The sequence below is a fragment of the Triturus cristatus genome, chromosome 1_2, assembly GCF_964204655.1.
Source record: "Triturus cristatus chromosome 1_2, aTriCri1.1, whole genome shotgun sequence".
NCBI classification, from domain to species: domain Eukaryota; kingdom Metazoa; phylum Chordata; class Amphibia; order Caudata; family Salamandridae; genus Triturus; species Triturus cristatus.
In genome coordinates, this window is record NC_140580.1 from 320111572 (window position 1) to 320129133 (window position 17562).

The window sequence follows — 17562 nt, forward strand, 5'->3', positions numbered from 1 at the left end:
ACACTTAAAGACAAAAATGGACTTAGACACTGTGAAAAAGTGATTGGCAACAGCTTGCAACATGACAAAAGCAGCAAATGAATTCATACATTAATCTGATGCAAAACACATTTTTAGGAAAATTTGCATCATATACAAGCTTACACCTAATTGGCACATTTAAAGTTACTTTCAAGTCCCTGGTAAAGGGTAGTACATGGTAACAAGGCCCTGTAAATTAAATGCTGCTAGTGGGCTTGCAAAATTGTAGCACCCAGTAAAGTAACCTTTGGAAACATGCCTCAGGCCTGCCACTGCAGCCTGTGGTGCGGTTTTTAAACTGCCAAAGAAACATGGCAAAGTGTAACCTTTCTCCAGATATAAATCTTCCTTTTAAATACATGTAAGTCACCCCCTAAGGTAGGCCCTAAAGGTTCGAAAGGCAGAGTACATTGTATTTAAAAAGTGAGCCATGTGTTCTTAATGTCCTGGGAGTGAAAAGCGCTGAACATAGGTTTTTCACCATTGCAAGGTCTCACTTTCCCATTGAATAACATTGGGTTACATTATTATATATTTTTTTGCATTGAATCAATCAGGCTTATAAGCCTATAGTTGCTAGGGTTGGCGCGGTCTCCTTTTTTATAAATTGGGAGAATTTCTGCTCCGCGCCAAGACTCTGGGATTGGGGCACCACTGGCTATTGCGTTTATAAGTATTAAGATATATTCAACCCAGTTATCCTTATCAAATAAAAACAGGTCCGCTGGAATACAATCCGGTCCGGGAGCGCTTCCCTTAGGAACAGATTTTAGAGCTTTTTCCACCTCAGCCCTATTAAAGACTACAACTAAGTCGGACTTTTGTATTTGAGGTTGAGCTAAAATAGCACTTGAGGAATTGAATTGCGCCTGGAAATGGAGCACCCACTGTTCGGGGGCTACAAAGTTATGGGGTATTTTACTTGTCTCACCACTACCCCATTTAACAAGTTCCCGAAACTTCTGCATACCCCTTTCCTTACTAGCTTGGAGGAGGTCACGCCAACGTCGGTCATCAACCTCTTTTTTAGCATTAAGCTGAATAGCTTTATATAGAGACCTTGCGGACCTTATATCTGAGTATATTTTCGATTTAATAGCTTTGGACAGAATTTTATAGGCTACTCTACATGCCTTGTTGTACCATTTGGCAGATTTAGAGGCAACATGTCTCTTAGACTAGCCTTGTTTAATAAAAAAAAGTTTTTAGGTTGGCAAACAGAGAATCATGCACCTGTAAAATGTTTTGATTAATAGCTTCCTGAGTTTCCAAATTTGCAAGAACGGCTAATGAGTTCTCAACCTCAGCTGTCATCTGCTCTAATATGGTGCTATTGTCAATAAGCGTTGACCATTTTAATCTTCTCATGTCTTGCGTAAGGACAACATCCGCCGTGACATGCTCCAACGGATGAGTCATGGTATGTAGATCTTGCAACCGTAGGGATAATAACAAAGGGTTATGATCACTTTCTGTTCTGTCTCGGACCTCCATATCAATAAGAAGAGGCCACAACTCCAAATTAATAAGAAAATAATCCATTCGGCTCCTTTTAGGTCAACTACAGAATGTATGGGAGCCCCTACTATCAGAGTTAGACCTCCCATTCACTGCTCTTAAGCCCTTTTCAAAACACAAACTTTTCAGTTGGAGGGCAGCCGTAGTCCATTTCTTTATTGGGTCAAGGGTCAGAGTAGGTATACTCCACTGAGAATCTTCTTCTTCACCAAGATAACCATCTTCTGAATCCAGTGGCTCAAAGCAACAGTTAAAATCACCAGCAATTATTATACTGCATTTGCCTGTAATCTCGCCTACAAAAATATCAAGTAGGGATACAGTTTCTGACGCTTTCCCTCCCACTGTGCCTCTAGCATATACGTTTAACACAATCACTTTCGGTTGACGAACAGAGCATAACTGGATAGCTCGTATATCAGGACTGTTGATCAATACTTCCTCCACCCCATACCCCGCATTTTGTCTCACCCAGATTGTTAACCCTCCAGAAGGTCTTCCTTTTCTCCCTCCGACAGCCGATTTTGAAAAGTTTAAGTACCATGGACGGAATAAACTTTCCAGGGACCAAGTCTCCTGGAAGATACACATGTCATAGTTTTCAATAAAGTCTGACCAATCAGATGAGGCTACCTTGGAGCGTAGCCCCGCTATGTTCCAGGAGACGAGGTCTAGACCTGGATTCACATAATCCTGTGAAGCCTCCAGTACATGATTACCCCGATCCTCTGTTAATGTGACCAAATCACAGGTGGCCTGAGGCGGGATAGAAACTATTAGACCGTGTTTAACGGAACTAAGCCCTCTCTAAATGGGTACAGCACCCTTCTGACTTTTCTTATAAATGTTATGGGGGAGACAGTTTTCAACACCAACTAAATTAGTATTGTTAATAGTTAGCTGATTTAAAGGAGGGAGTAGATTTAAACATCAATCTACTTTTTCCAGATGGGAGTCCTCAGTGTGGAATTTCTGAGATGTTGCTCCCCTCTGGTTCAAGGACTTTACGGGAGCATTATATTTTAACTTAATGTTGGATAATTATATTTAATAAGCTAACCTTTTGATGGATAACAGATAGGGATATCAAGTTTTGATGTAAATAAATTATAATTTAAAATCCTCTTTAATGGTATAGTCAGATTTTAAGACACAATTATGAAAATGTCACTTTTAGAAAATTGCCATTTTCTTGTCTTAACCATTTGGTGCATCCTGGCTGTGTTCTGGTCACATAACTGTAAGTAGCTTGGCAGTTGGCATTTGTGTATTCCTCATCAATAATCAAGGAAGGACATACAAATAAAATGGATGGGTCCACACAGCTTCCAACAGCAAGTACCAACAAATAAAGGAATGGAACCAGGATAATGCCCTCTTTTATTGATTTTAAATGGACTCTCACCCACTAGCATACCCCAGTGGCATGCTTCATCATCAAAGTCCTCACCCAGACTGCTTGGGTGGCCTCAACCTCACAAGAGAGGGGAACTCTTCTAAGGATATTTTTACACTGGGATATGTGGAAATTTTAAAATAATTTCAAGTGTCGCTATAAAAAATGTTTTATTGAATTTATGGGTACTTGGGCAAGGTTAAAAACTAGAACATGTCTAATGGGGATCAGTTAAGAACACCCTACATCCACCTAAGAGATGACATGTTTCAGTCACTTACGCCCAGATCAGATCTGGTGGCTTTCCTCTGGACCTCACTACAGATCCCTTACCATTCACTGAGTGTAGGGACACTGTCCCACTGAAAATCATTTGTACCTTGACAATTTGTGATATATGTGTAAAGATTAAGGTAAAAAATTACATTTATTCATGCATTACTCAAATGTACATACAGCTTGGGTAAATGTGCCCAGTATCTGTAGGTCTGAAACAAACAAAATCAAATGAAGCACATAACCACAATGCGTAGGTGAGAATACCAATTGTAGTTTCTAGGTGCACTGCTCTAGAAACCACAATATCATCTCAACACTGGTGACCATTGTAGACACTGAAGGCTTCATAATGGGAATCGCAATGTGGTTGAGAAGTAATTTGTCATTCAAACAGGACTGATGTTTCAATGTGAGATCTTGTACATAAAGAACAATAAAGAACAATACTCAGTGGGCCAAACCTGGCCCTTTACCCAGCCTGCCTGAGCTTGTGACTTTGCCCCAGACCAGTGTGACTAGATCCCCGCAGTCAGCGATTTCTGCTTCTTGGCGCTATTTTAACTTAACATTTCAAATGAAATATATCTGATTCTACTGATGTGATTTTTTGTGGTTCTAGTATCATTTTATTCCTTAAAGTTTGCTTGATATTTTTAAATTGGTTCTTGTGTTTTCACTTTATTACTATTTTTTTATGCATAAATACTTTACATGTTGTCTCTAAGTTAACCCTGACTGCTTTTGGGCCAAGCCACCAAAAGGTTAAGCACAGGTTCATTTAGTGACTTTTGGGGTCCAACCTGACAAGGATTGTGGGTGTTGCTAGAGTAGGGTTTTCACCTCCCCTCAACCAATTACTCAATTTCTCATACTTATCATTACCAACTCTTTGAAATATACACAGAATGTTCTTTGCAATGTCTTACCCATACCCATTGGAGGGGTGGTTTGGAGTACAATTTTACCATGCAGCTATGCCTTGCCTCGTAGTGGAGTGGTCCCTGGAACAAAATGAAAAACAACTGGTGCTTTTCACCAAGTGACCGGAAGCCACATCTGGAAAGGGCTGGCTGCGTAGGGTCCAAATCCTGTTGGGCCTATACTCCTCTCTAGTCATTAGCTTCACATTAAAAAAATTGGAGCAATAAAACATGGCCTCAGGACCTAGCCTTTATTATTATTTGAGGGAGACAATATACTGACATTCAAACAAATGAAAACGGAATGGGGTCTACCAGAGATAGAGATATTACGTTTCTCACATGTGAGATACTGGGTGTCCAGTAAAAAGATAAGAGAGGCAGCTAATCAACCATTATTAACCTTGGAGAGGTGGCTCCTGGCTAAGAAAAAATGAAAAATGCATGCTCTCAGAGCGATGCGATACTCCTAGCAGCCACCGCAAGGGTGAATTCCTCAAGTCCAGATCTGTGGGAGGCGGACCTGGTTCATACCCTAACAGACAGGAAGTGAAAGGACATACTAAATGGAGCATGAACAAAAGCCAAGCCAGCAGTAGCTATAGAATCAATGTTGAAGATACTATCTTGTTAATATTACAACCCAGATAGGGTCCATAAATAGGCACCTCAAAAATCAGACCTATGCTGGTGAGGCTTGCGGAAAGCTGCCCAGATACTACCCAGAAATTTAAAATTACCTTGATGGGATTACAGGCTGGGCAATTCACTTCTTCACAGCATACACTTTGTTAGGCCTTCCCAATCAACAGACAGTCCCAAGCTGCTCACAAAGGGGCAAATGGCAGTGGCTTGACCACCGGGTGATTCTCTCCCACTGGACGCCAGACAAAATCGCAGAGCATCAAGTGTAGCTCCACCGCCTGTGGTACATGATAGGCAGGGAAAAGTTCACCATGGAGCTAACATATGCCGATAAGGAGTTAGCTGAATAATGAGCTCCCTTAATAACATACCTCTCTGAGGAGTTCAGAGCTCATATGCTCACGATAACTGAAGATGCTCATATTTTAGAATCACAGTAAAGAATTCCCCCACCCCTAGTGAGTAACACATCGCAAACACAGCTGGCCAAAGACAGTAAGAAAATCAAATAACGGTGGGGTAAAAGACAAGAAAGCGACGCGATTGATATAAAAGTCTCCTCAAAGTATGTAATTTCCTGTATAGATTTTTGGAAGGGTGGGGGGGAAGATGACTTGGAAATCCTTAGATTTCATAAATACTACATAGCAAGGCACCCTTCGGGCTGTAGGCAGATGCGCAGTATTATCAATTTTTGAAAATTCCAATAAAGTGCATTAAAATATACACAGAGTAGATGTGTACAGATAAATCTTCTCTCTCTCACCTCATAATATTTGATGTTTGGAGTACCATGCCACACTCTAGGATGTGCTTCTTATTTGAATGAATGAGAGGCTATTTTACAACTGAAAAGTATCCAGAATCCACATACTGTCACTTTCAGATATTCATTTTCGTATAAGCATGCTATATAGGTAGCAATTCTTTTTTTACTATTTCTACCGCACACTAGAAAAGCCAATAGGTTAGGATTTAGCACGCTAAACAGCATCTTTGCAAGCAAAACAGACAAACAGCATTAGTGAATGCCTATGGTTGCATTCTTTGGCACTTTAAAGCTAGACCTTATTATGTAAATCAATAAGCCACTACTTTTAGTCTACAGCTCATATGTATATATGATTCAGTGAGATGAGTCCTTGCAAGAAAACAAGCATTAGCAAAGCTAATTGGTTTTGCATAGACAATGATGAGTGGGTGTGAGAAGTTGGCCTGATATATGATGTCACTAATTCTAGTGTACACCTTGTATCAGTCCAAACAACCCTTATGGTGATTGGTTGTAAAGTCAACCTTATAGACCAGCTATCCTAGTGGTAGCATGGACAAGAGCAGTCTTAGGCTAAACTCGGAATGGCATGTGAAGCCAGCTGTTATACCATATATACTCCCTTGAATACCAAATGAAAGGACACCACAACAGATATATATAAAAATAGAATGTATTTATTCTAGTCAAACCCTCAGCACTCTTTATGAGATTCGAGGTAAGTACAACACAGTCTTATTTAAGCATACATTAAGTCACACAGGTAAGTAATACAGTTAGGCCCTAGGGGCCACGCACACCATATACTAAGTAAGTGGTATAAGAACCACTGTCACGAACACAGGATAGGCCTAGGCCTAGGGAATCGCTGGGGCTACACTATACTACCAAAGGTTAGGAAGTGGGAGGCCCTCGGGATTCAGGTGCAGAGTGGAAACACTCACGCGTAATGTGTAAAAGTCGATAGAATTACTAGCAGTTAGAAATTAACAGTTTTAGGACACTTCTGGTATAGCTAGAAAGTCGAGACTCGGAAACTAGACCCTAGGATAGTCAATACCCTTGTGAGCACCGAAGTACTCAAGTTACCTAGCCCACGGGCTGCGGGTGCATAGGTGTGAACTTGCGTCGGGTTTCGTCGTTGACTTCTATGGATGCCTGAAGGAAAGTTGCTGACAGGCAGTCAGTGAAGAGTGTCCGGTGGATTCCAAGGCCGGGATCAAGAAGGAAGGAAACCTGCAAGCAGAAGGGACAGAGTCAAGGTCACCAGCCAGGAAGGAACCAGGAAGGAACCAGGCGATGTCGTGAAGATGCAGGTGAAGAGGTGAAGCTTGTCGCAGCAGCCACGGGTACCAGGAGACGTCGAGGACGACCAGGACCAGGAGGTGAGCTGTCCCACGAAGGCTCTTGCTGTCGGCGGCATCGAAGTCGAGTCAGGACCCAACAAGCCTTGGCAAGCGGAACCCACGCAGGATGGAGGACTTGCTTCTGGTGCAGACCAGGAGGGTCTGGGGTGCTTCTCTTTCACAGAGGAGCGGGTGCCAGTCTGGAGGAGCCGGACCAGCAAGATGAAAACAAAGGTTCGTCGTCGCAGAGGCTACTAGCAAACGGGCCAGCAACCGGACAACACGTCGAGCAACACAGGTGCAGAAGGGCCCCACGCAGAACACGTGAAGTGTGGGGAGCTGGTCTTCTTTGCAGATGGTGCTCGAGAGTGGGGCTTCTCAATTCCCCAAGCACAGCCTCGAGGGAGCCTCGGAAGTCGCGCTAGTCAGTTACTAGCCACTTTTCCCAAGTCGCCGGTCCCACGTCCCTCGTCGCCTCCTCGGGTCTCAGCTTTGCTGTCGATGTGGATCTGGTTCAGAGGTGTCTGGAAGTCTCGGCGCTGGTCAGTCACTGCAGTCGTCCCTCGTAGGATTCGGTCGCAAAGCAAGCAGCGGTCGCTGGATGGTGCCTGGTTGCCCAGGGTGGTCACTCCTTGGCCACAAGGGAGATTTCTTCCTGAGGTCGAATGTCGAAGGTCCAGAGTTTCTGTTCAAGTTGCAGATTCAGGTTAATCTAATTTAGCAGGGCCCAGCTAGCTACTAATATACTGGGCTAGTGGGCTGGGCTACCTGCAAGGTCCCTCCTATGGGTGGGACCAGGAAGGGGAGTGGCTACACCCCCTTTCCTTTGTCCAGTTTCGTGCCAGAGCTGGGGCTGGAGTGCCCCAGCACTGGTTTGAACTGGACTATGCATGGGACACCTTGTGTGCCCCAGGCAGTGTCTAGTTTCTTTCTTCCCTCCCTGCCCCAATACACTAACTCCGGTCTGGGGTGGTGCTCACACCTCCCAAGGCAGGAATCCTATTGTCCAAGCCTCCCTCGCTGGAAGGACTCCCAGCAGCAGGAGGTCAGACTTGTGTCAGCAGCATCCATTTTGTGATGCTGGGGCTCTGGTTAACTTTAACCGGGTAAGTAGGTTTCAACATGTCTTCTCCCTCTAGAAGGGAGGAATAATATCCTCATTGCTAGAAATGGAATGGGGGTATTATTCCAAAGTGTTAGACACCTTACACGACATGTTTCGATAGAGCCAAACCATAGTTACCATAACCGTTTAAGATTATAAGGTACTTTAAGAGTATATGGTAGGCTATATCATAGAACATCTATAAGGACATGGTTCCGAAAGCTGCAGACAGGCTCAGCTCATGCTAGAGCACCATCTCACATGTTACCAAGCACTCTGCCTCCAGGATTGTTAAGGCCTGCCATAGGAGTGGCTGATAGGTACACATGTGTCTATATATAAGGTAGGTATAGGAAGACTACACCTAAGCAAGGAGTGATTACACGACCTTGCCCCAGCTGGGTGATCAGCCTGTTGTGTCATAATGCAAGGCCAGGCCAGGGGTGGCATAATACATGCTGCAGCCCCTGGTAGGCCTAGGGTACCCCTATGCCCTGGGTACCTAAGGTACACTGTACAGGGGCCAATAAGGTGATCCTATCCAATTGGGTTATGCAACTAAAGTACATAGTATCAGTTTAGAGAAAGAACAGCTGGGCTGTCGGTCTGATTAGCAGGCCCACAGCCACATCTAAGTCGAAAACCAGTGAAGCAAAACCAAAAAGTGGGGGTGAACATAGAAAGCAGACCCTACTCTCCTACACAACCCCCCCCCCCCCCAAACTTAGGGACATTAAACTACCCTTGACCAGTTGAGTCTTCATGTTCTAAGTGGAAATATCTGGAGAGTCCATCTGCATTGGCATGGTCAGTCCCAGGTCTGTGTTTCACTGTGAAGTCCATCCCCTGTAGGGAAATGGACCACATAAGAAGTTTGGGATTTTCACCCTTCATCTGATTTAGCCACAAGAGGGGCTTATGGTCTGTCTGAATCTTGAAGTGAGTGCCAAACAAGTATGGCCTCAGCTTCTTCAGGGCCCAAACCACAGCAGAGGCCTCCCTCTCAATAGCTGCCCAACGTTTCACTCTAGGGGTCAGCCCTCTACTAATAAAAGCAATGGTCTTGTCTTGACCATCTATATTCAGTTGTGAAAGAACAGCTCCCACACCCAACTTGGAAGCATCAGTCTGGAATATGAACTCTTTGGAGTAGTCTGGACTTTTCAGAACAGGTGCACTGCACATGGCCTGCTTCAGGTCATCAAATGCTTTTTGGCAGCTCAATGTCCACTGAACCTTCTTTGGCATTTTCTTAGAGGTCAAGTCATTAAGTGGTGTCATAATGGACCCATAGTTCTTAACAAACTTTCTGTAGTACCCAGTCAGGCCCAAGAAAGCTCTGACCTGAGTCTAGGTAGTTGGAGGAGTCCAGTCCTTTATGGTCTGGATCTTGCTCTCCAGTGGTTGAACCTGACCCCCACCGACTAGGTGGCCCAGGTATACAACCTTGCTCTGCCCTATCTGGCACTTAGTGGCCTTGATAGTGAGGCCTGCCTTTTGCAGGGCCTCTAAAACATTCCTCAGGTGGACCAGGTGATCCTCCCAGGTGGAGCTAAAGACAGCAATTTCATCAAGATAAGCTGCACAGTAGTCATCCAGGCCTGTAAGGACTTGATTCACCAACCTTTGGAAAGTGGCAGGTGCATTCTTCAAACCAAAGGGCATTACCACAAATTGATAATGTCCTCCTGGGGTCGAGAAAGCAGTTTTGGCCTTTGCATTCTCAGCTAGTCTGACTTGCCAGTAGCCTGCTGTCAGGTCAAATGTGCTCAAAAACTTAGCAGCTGCCATTCTGTCAATGAGCTCATCTGCCCTAGGTATTGGGTGGGCATCTGTCCTAGTGACAGCATTGAGACCTCTGTAGTCCACGCAAAACCTCATCTCTCTCTTACCATCTTGGGTGTGAGGTTTTGGCACAAGAACTACAGGACTAGCCCAAGGGCTCTCTGAAGGTTCAATGACTCCCAGCTCCAACATCTTTTGTACCTCAACTTTTATGCAGTCCCTGACATGGTCAGGTTGCCTGTAGATTTTACTCTTCACAGGCAGACTGTCACCAGTGTCTACCTCATGGGTGCACCAGTTTGTCTGACTTGGGGTCAGAGAGAACATATGTCTGTAGGATTGCAGAACTTGTCTGCAGTCCTGTTGCTGATGAACAGTGAGGCTGTCAGAAAAGACCACACCATCAACTGAGCCATCATCAGGGTTCTGAGTCAACAGGTCTGGGAGAGGGTCACTCTCTTCCTCCTGCCCCTCATCTGTAGCCATGCGTAAGCCCATGTCTGCCCTTTCAACATATGCCTTCAATCTGTTGACATGAAGCACCCTGTGGGGGCTTCTGGGAGTCCCAAGGTCCACCAAGTAGGTGACTTCTCCCTTTTTCTCAACACTAGTGTGGGGTCCAGACCATTTGTCTTGGAGTGCTGCTGAGGCCACTGGCTCCAACACCCACACTTTCTGCCCTGGCTGGTACACAGTAAGCACAGCCTTTTGGTCATGCCAAGCTTTTTGGAGTTCTTGGCTTGCCTCAAGGTTTTTAGAAGCCTTCTTCATACACTCTGCCATCCTGGAGCGGAGACCAAGTACATAATCCACTATATCAAGTTTGGGTTGTCTGAGAGGTCTCTCCCATCCTTCCCTTACTAAACATAGGGGTCCTCTTACAGGATGCCCAAACAAAAGCTCAAAAGGGCTGTAGCCAACCCCCTTTTGTGGGACCTCTCTGTAAGCAAACAGAAGGCAGGGTAAAAGGATGTCCCATCTTCGCCTAAGCTTGTCTGGTAAACCTTTTATCATCCCTTTTAGGGTCTTGTTGAATCTCTCCACAAGCCCATTGCACTGTGGGTGATAGGGTGTAGTGAACTTGTAGTTGACACCACACTCCTTCCACATTGCATTCAAATATCCTGACATGAAGTTGGCACCTCTGTCAGACACAACCTCCTTTGGAAAACCCACTCTGGAGAATACTCCAAGTAGGGCTCTTGCCACAAAAGGTGCTGTTGTGGTCCTTGGGGGAATAGCTTCTGGATACCTGGTGGCATTGTCCACTATCACCAGTATAAATCTGTGCCCAGATGCTGTAGGGGGTTCCATTGGTCCTACAATGTCTATCCCCACTCTCTCAAAGGGAACCCCCACCACAGGTAGTGGCATGAGGGGGGCCTTTGTGGTGCCACCTGATTTGCCACTGGCTCGGCAGGTGACACAGGAGCGACAAAACTCCTTGGTATCTTCTGACATATGAGGCCATTGAAAGTGAGGGACAAGCCTGTCCCAAGTCTTATTCTGGCCTAAGTGTCCTGCAAGGGGAATATCATGGGCCAAGGTAAGAAGGAAGCCTCTGAAACTCAAGGGTATGACCAACCTCCTGGACGCACCAGGCTTGGGGTCTCTAGCCTCTGAGTACAGCAGCCCTTCATCCCAATACACTCTATGGGTACCTTGAGCATTCCCTGCAGCCTGCTGTCTGAGGGGTTCAAGAGAGGGGCAGTCTAATTGAGCCTGCCTCAGATCTGCCCTTGAAGGTCCCCCTGTCCCAAGAAACTCAACATGATCAGGTTCCAGCTCTTCTAGGACAGTTCCTTCAGGGCTCTCAGAATCATCCTCCTGGGAGGGCTGATCCACCACCTGAGGCAGGGGGGAAGGCACAGCCTTTACCCTACTGCTCTTTCTCTTGGGTTGTGTCTGGTCCATTGTCCCAGGATCCAGCACTTGTTCAGTGTTACACTTTTTGGCCTGTGACCTGGTCACAACAAGGACATGTGCATCTATCCCAAGCATTTCTGCATGGGTCCTATACTCCACTTCAGACCAAACTGAAGTTTCAAGGTCATTTCCCAACAGACACTCTACAGGAAGGTCTGAACTTACCACAACTTTCTTGAGGCCAGTTACCCCTCCCCAGGAGAAGTTAACAATTGCCACACTATGGGAGGTAGTGGCATTGCTAGCGTTGGTCACTAGGTAATTCTCACCTAGCATGATCTGTCCAGGGTCCACAAAGGCAGGTGTCACCATTGTGACACTAGCCCCAGTGTCCCTGTAGGCCTGAGCCATTCTATTATTGATAAAAGGAGTCTGTCTGTACTTGCCCAGGTTACTGGGGCCTACAGTAGAGGACAAAGCTATGTCCCCATCACAGATCAGAACAGCCTGAGTAGGTATCCTGACTAGGCCAGGACCCTCCTCAGTTCCCAGGGTTAACCCTACTACACCCTTTTGCTGGGAACCACCACTTACAGCTGGACTAGGGGGTACAGTTGCCTTAGGGGCAATGGTGGCTGGGGGCTTATCCTTTTTGGTGCACTCACTAAACCAATGTGAGTTTGACTTACAATAGTTGCACCAGGGTTTCTTTTGGCCATCTTTCTTTTTATCCTTTTTGGGACCACCCTCCCCCTGAGCCTTTTGGGGACCTGGTGAAGACTTCTGGTCTTTTTGTTTCTGATCATTACCCTTCTGGTCTGCCTTTTTCTGATTACCACCCTGGTTCTGGTTTTTCTGCTTAACTCTAGTCCTGACCCACCTATCTGCCTTCTTTCCCAGTTCCTGGGGAGAAGTTAGGTCAGAGTCAATCAAGTGTTGATGCAACAGCTGGTTTTGACAGTTATTAAGGATTTGTTCTCTCATGATCAAATTATACAATCCTGTATCGTCCTTAACCTTACTACCCAATAACCAGCCTTCCAGAGCCTTAGTGGCACAGTCTACAAAGTCAGTCCAGTCCTGAGTCTGTGTCTTCTGGGTATCCCTGAACAACAACCTGTATTGTTCAGTGGTTAGGCCAAACGCATCAATCAGAGCACTCTTCAGGACAGTGTAATTGTCAGCATCCTCATCACTAACTGTGAGTAGCTTGTCTCTACCTTTCTCAGATAAGGAGAGCCACAAGATAGCTGCCCACTGACTTTGGGGTATCTGCTGTACTTTGCAAGCCCTCTCCAAAGCAGTTATCCATTTGTGGATGTCATCCCCACACTTGTAGGGAGGGACAATCTTGCTCAGGTTTCTATTGTCATAGGTCCTGTCTCTATCCTTAGGGATATTGCTGCCACCAGTGGATTCTAACCCACTTAACTTCTGCTCTCTGGCCAGAGCAAGCTTCTCCTTGGCAAGGGCAAGTTCTTCCCTCTCAATCCTCAGATTAGCTTCCCTCATTCTGGCCTCATGCTCTTTTCTCTGTGGGGAAGTCATTCCCCTGTGAGAAGAGGCATTGGAGCTGTTAGAGACATGGGAGTGGATGGATTCCCTTAAAGGGGATCTGTCTCTCCTGCTTCTCTGGTTAAGCCCACTTGAGGGTCTGAATGGGGGGGGGGGGGGCATTCAGACTCCCATGCAAGCTTAAGTTAGCCTGGCTAAGTCTCCCAACTTTGACCTGGCTGTCTACCTCCTCGTCTGAAGTCCCATCTGACTCATCTGTAGTGGGTAGACCCTCACCTGTACCTAGGGTACTAGCCTGGGTGGCCCTACGAGCATCATACTCCTCTAGGATCTCTACTAGCTGAATGAGGGTAGGGTTTGAACCCTATTTTAACTTTCTGGAGGTACACAATTGTCTCATCTCCTGAAAAGTTAGGGTATCATATCTAGAGGGGATCTTTCTAGGATCTACCCCTCCTGAGAGAGAATCAACTTCATCTCCTCTCAGAGACATGATCTAGTGAGGGTGTGGTGTGTGCACCTACCTACCTAGTTGTATCTACTAAACCTCTCTAGTAGTTGTAGTCAGGGTGTGCTAGGCCCTTCAACCTACAACAACTAAGTCCAGTAGGACTTAAGTATTTATATTCTATGTTATATGTACCTAAACAATATCTGTGTGATATTTCAATTTATTATCTCAAGATTACAATGGTATTACAACAGCAAGCTCAGATCCCAACCACTGCTCACCAATGTGAGAAGTTGGCCTGATATATGATGTCACTAATTCTAGTGTACACCTTGTATCAGTCCAAACAACCCTTATGGTGATTGGTTGTAAAGTCAACCTTATAGACCAGCTATCCTAGTGGTAGCATGGACAAGAGCAGTCTTAGGCTAAACTCGGAATGGCATGTGAAGCCAGCTGTTATACCATATATAATCCCTTGAATACCAAATGAAAGGACACCACAACAGATATATATACAAATAGAATGTATTTATTCTAGTCAAACCCTCAGCACTCTTTATGAGATTCGAGGTAAGTACAACACAGTCTTATTTAAGCATACATTAAGTCACACAGGTAAGTAATACAGTTAGGCCCTAGCGGCCACACAAACCATATACTAAGTAAGTGGTATAAGAACCACTGTCACGAACACAGGATAGGCCTAGGCCTAGGGAATCACTGGGGCTACACTATACTACCAAAGGTTAGGAAGTGGGAGGCCCACGGGATTCAGGTGCAGAGTGGAAACACTCGCGCGTAATGCGTAAAAGTCGATAGAATTACTAGCAGTTAGAAATTAACAGTTTTAGGACACTTCTGGTATAGCTAGAAAGTTGAGACTAGGAAACTAGACCCTAGGATAGTCAATACCCTTGTGAGCACCGAAGTACTCAAGTTACCTAGTCCAAGGGCTGCGGGTGCATAGGTGTGAACTTGCGTCGGGTTTCGTCGTTGACTTTTATGGATGCCTGAAGGAAAGTTGCTGACAGGCAGTCAGTGAAGAGTGTCCGGTGGATCCCAAGGTGGGGATCAAGAAGGAAGGAACCTGCAAGCAGAAGGGACAGAGGCTAGGTCACCAGCCAGGAGCCGGGAAGGAACCAGGAAGGAACCAGGCGATGTCGTGAAGATGCAGGTGAAGAGGTGAAGCTTGTCGCAGCAGCCACGGGTACCAGGAGACGTCGAGGACGACCAGGACCAGGAGGTTAACTGTCCCACGAAGGCTCTTGCTGTCGGCGGCGTCGAAGTCGAGTCAGGACCCAACAAGCCTTGGCAAGCGGAACCCACGAAGGATGGAGGACGTGCTTCTGGTGCAGACCAGGAGGGTCTGGGGTGCTTCTCTTTCACAGAGGAGCGGGTGCCAGTCTGGAGGAGCCGGACCAGCAAGATGAAAACAAAGGTTCGTCGTCGCAGAGGCTACTAGCCAACGGGCCAGCAACCGGACAACACGTCGAGCAACACAGGTGCAGAAGGGCCCCACGCAGAACACGTGTGGGGACCTGGTCTTCTTTGCAGATGGTGCTCGGAAGTGGGGCTTCTCAATTCCCCAAGCACAGCCTCGAGGGAGCCTCGGAAGTCGCGCTAGTCAGTTACTAGCCACTTTTCCCAAGTCACCGGTCCCACGTCCCTCGTCGCCTCCACGGGTCTCAGCTTCGCTGGAGATGTGGATCTGGTTCAGAGGTGTCTGGAAGTCTCTGCGCTGGTCAGTCTCTGCAGTCGTCCCTCGTAGGATTCGGTCACAAAGCAAGCAGCGGTCGCTGGATGGTGCCTGGTTGCCCAGGGTGGTCACTCCTTGGCCACAAGGGAGATTTCTTCAGTCTTCTTCCTGAGGTCGAATGTCGAAGGTCCAGAGTTTCTGTTCAAGTTGTATATTCAGGTTAATCTAATTTAGCAGGGCCCAGCTATCTACTAATATACTGGGCTAGTGGGCTGGGCTACCTGCAAGGTCCCTCCTATGGGTGGGACCAGGAAGGGGAGTGGCTACACCCCCTTTCCTTTGTCCAGTTTCGCGCCAGAGCTGGGGCTGGAGTGCCTCATCACCGGTTTGAACTGGACTATGCATGGGACACCTTGTGTGCCCCAGGCAGTGTCTAGTTTCTTTCATCCCTCCCTGCCCCAATACACTAACTCCTGTCTGGGGTGGTGCTCGCACCTCCCAAGGCAGGAAACCTATTGTCCAAGCCTCCCTCGCTGGAAGGACTCCCAGCAGCAGGAGGTCAGACTTGTGTCTGTGGCAGCAGCATCCATTTTGTGATGCTGGGGCTCTGGTTAACTTTAACCGGGTAAGTAGGTTTCAACATGTCTTCTCCCTCTAGAAGGGAGGAATAATATCCTCATTGCCAGAAATGGTATGGGGGTATTATTCCAAAGTGTTAGACACCTTACACGACATGTTTCGATAGAGCCAAACCAAAGTTACCATAACCGTTTAAGATTATAAGGTACTTTAAGAGTATATGGTAGGCTATATCATAGAACAGCTATAAGGACATGGTTCCGAAAGCTGCAGACAGGCTCAGCTCATGCTAGAGCACCGTCTCACATGTTACCAAGCACTCTGCCTCCAGGATTGTTAAGGCCTGCCATATGAGTGGCTGATAGGTACACATGTGTCTATATATAAGGTAGGTATAGGAAGACTACACCTAAGCAAGGAGTGATTACACGACCTTGCCCCAGCTGGGTGATCAGCCAGTTGTGTCATAATGGAAGGCCAGGCCAGGGGTGGCATAATGCATGCTGCAGCCCCTGGTAGGCCTAGGGTACACCTATGCCCTGGGTACCTAAGGTACACTGTACAGGGGTCAATAAGGTGATCCTATCCAATTGGGTTATGCACCTAAAGTACATAGTATCAGCTTAGAGAGAGAACAGCTGGGCTGTGGGTCTGATTAGCAGGCCCACAGCCACATCTAAGTCGAAAACCAGTGAAGCAAAACCAAAAAGTGGGGGTGAACATAGAAAGCAGACCCTACTCTCCTACAGTGGGCATTACAATTTTCGTTGCCAATGATTGACAGGCCATGTTAAAAATGTACACAATATAGTTTTCAAAACTTTGAAGATGGACACTGTTGCGTGATGCAATGTGTATTGCGTAAGCATGCCACCCAATCCCATAGCCACCTTGAAAGTATAGAAATAATTGTTTTTCTATATTTTTAACATGGCCAGTTGCAGCTACTGGCTTAGTCAATGCTTGCGTATTTTATAAATGCCTGGCACTGGCAAAGCCAATAGGGTCTACAACCATGGTGTAGGAGCTGGTGGTGGGGAAGGGAGACAATTTATTTTTAAAAAGTGAGAGGGCAGCAAAATGCACAGAAAAGTAGAGTGAGACAACATCCAAGGCAGCGTAAGACTGCCATCTGGCACTGGGAATGCTGCGAAGAAGCATTAGGCATGCCGCAGAGAAGTACTAGGCTAGAGATAGGATGAGCAGGGCGCAAGGGAAAGCAAGCATTCAAGGACAAGACATGCACTCCAATGGAGTGCTAAACAACTTGAAGTTAAACAACAAAAGTACCAAAACGCCAACAGTGGAAGGATACACCTTACTCATTCAAAAGCGAGGGTAAACAGAATATGATCATAGGGAGGGAAAAACTCAAAATAGAGAGCAAAGTCATTCAATACAGAACAGGCAACATAGATTTTTCAAGCTAACCATCTAATGATAAGCAAAAGCAGGCATGAAGCCCACTCTGTATAGTACTTTACACAATGCTGTCTGCAAATGACAGCTGGAACAGTCTGGGGAAAAGAAAGCAAAAACATCTATTTGTAAAACTGTGCATTCTGACCAATCGTTCGGTCAATAATATTTTTCAAGCACTAAAATCAGTTTTGTTTATCCAGGTAAAAATAAAATAACCTTTAGCCAGTTTTTAGCAATGCAAAA

General features: G+C 46.0%; 1 protein-coding gene across 2 annotated transcripts in view; it reads right to left on the reverse strand.

Annotated features, from left to right (window-relative positions):
• SEC31B (SEC31 homolog B, COPII component) overlaps window positions 1-17562 on the reverse strand; it is a 1155786-nt gene that overhangs the window by 284811 nt on the left and 853413 nt on the right. The gene's annotated exons all lie outside the window — the stretch shown is intronic.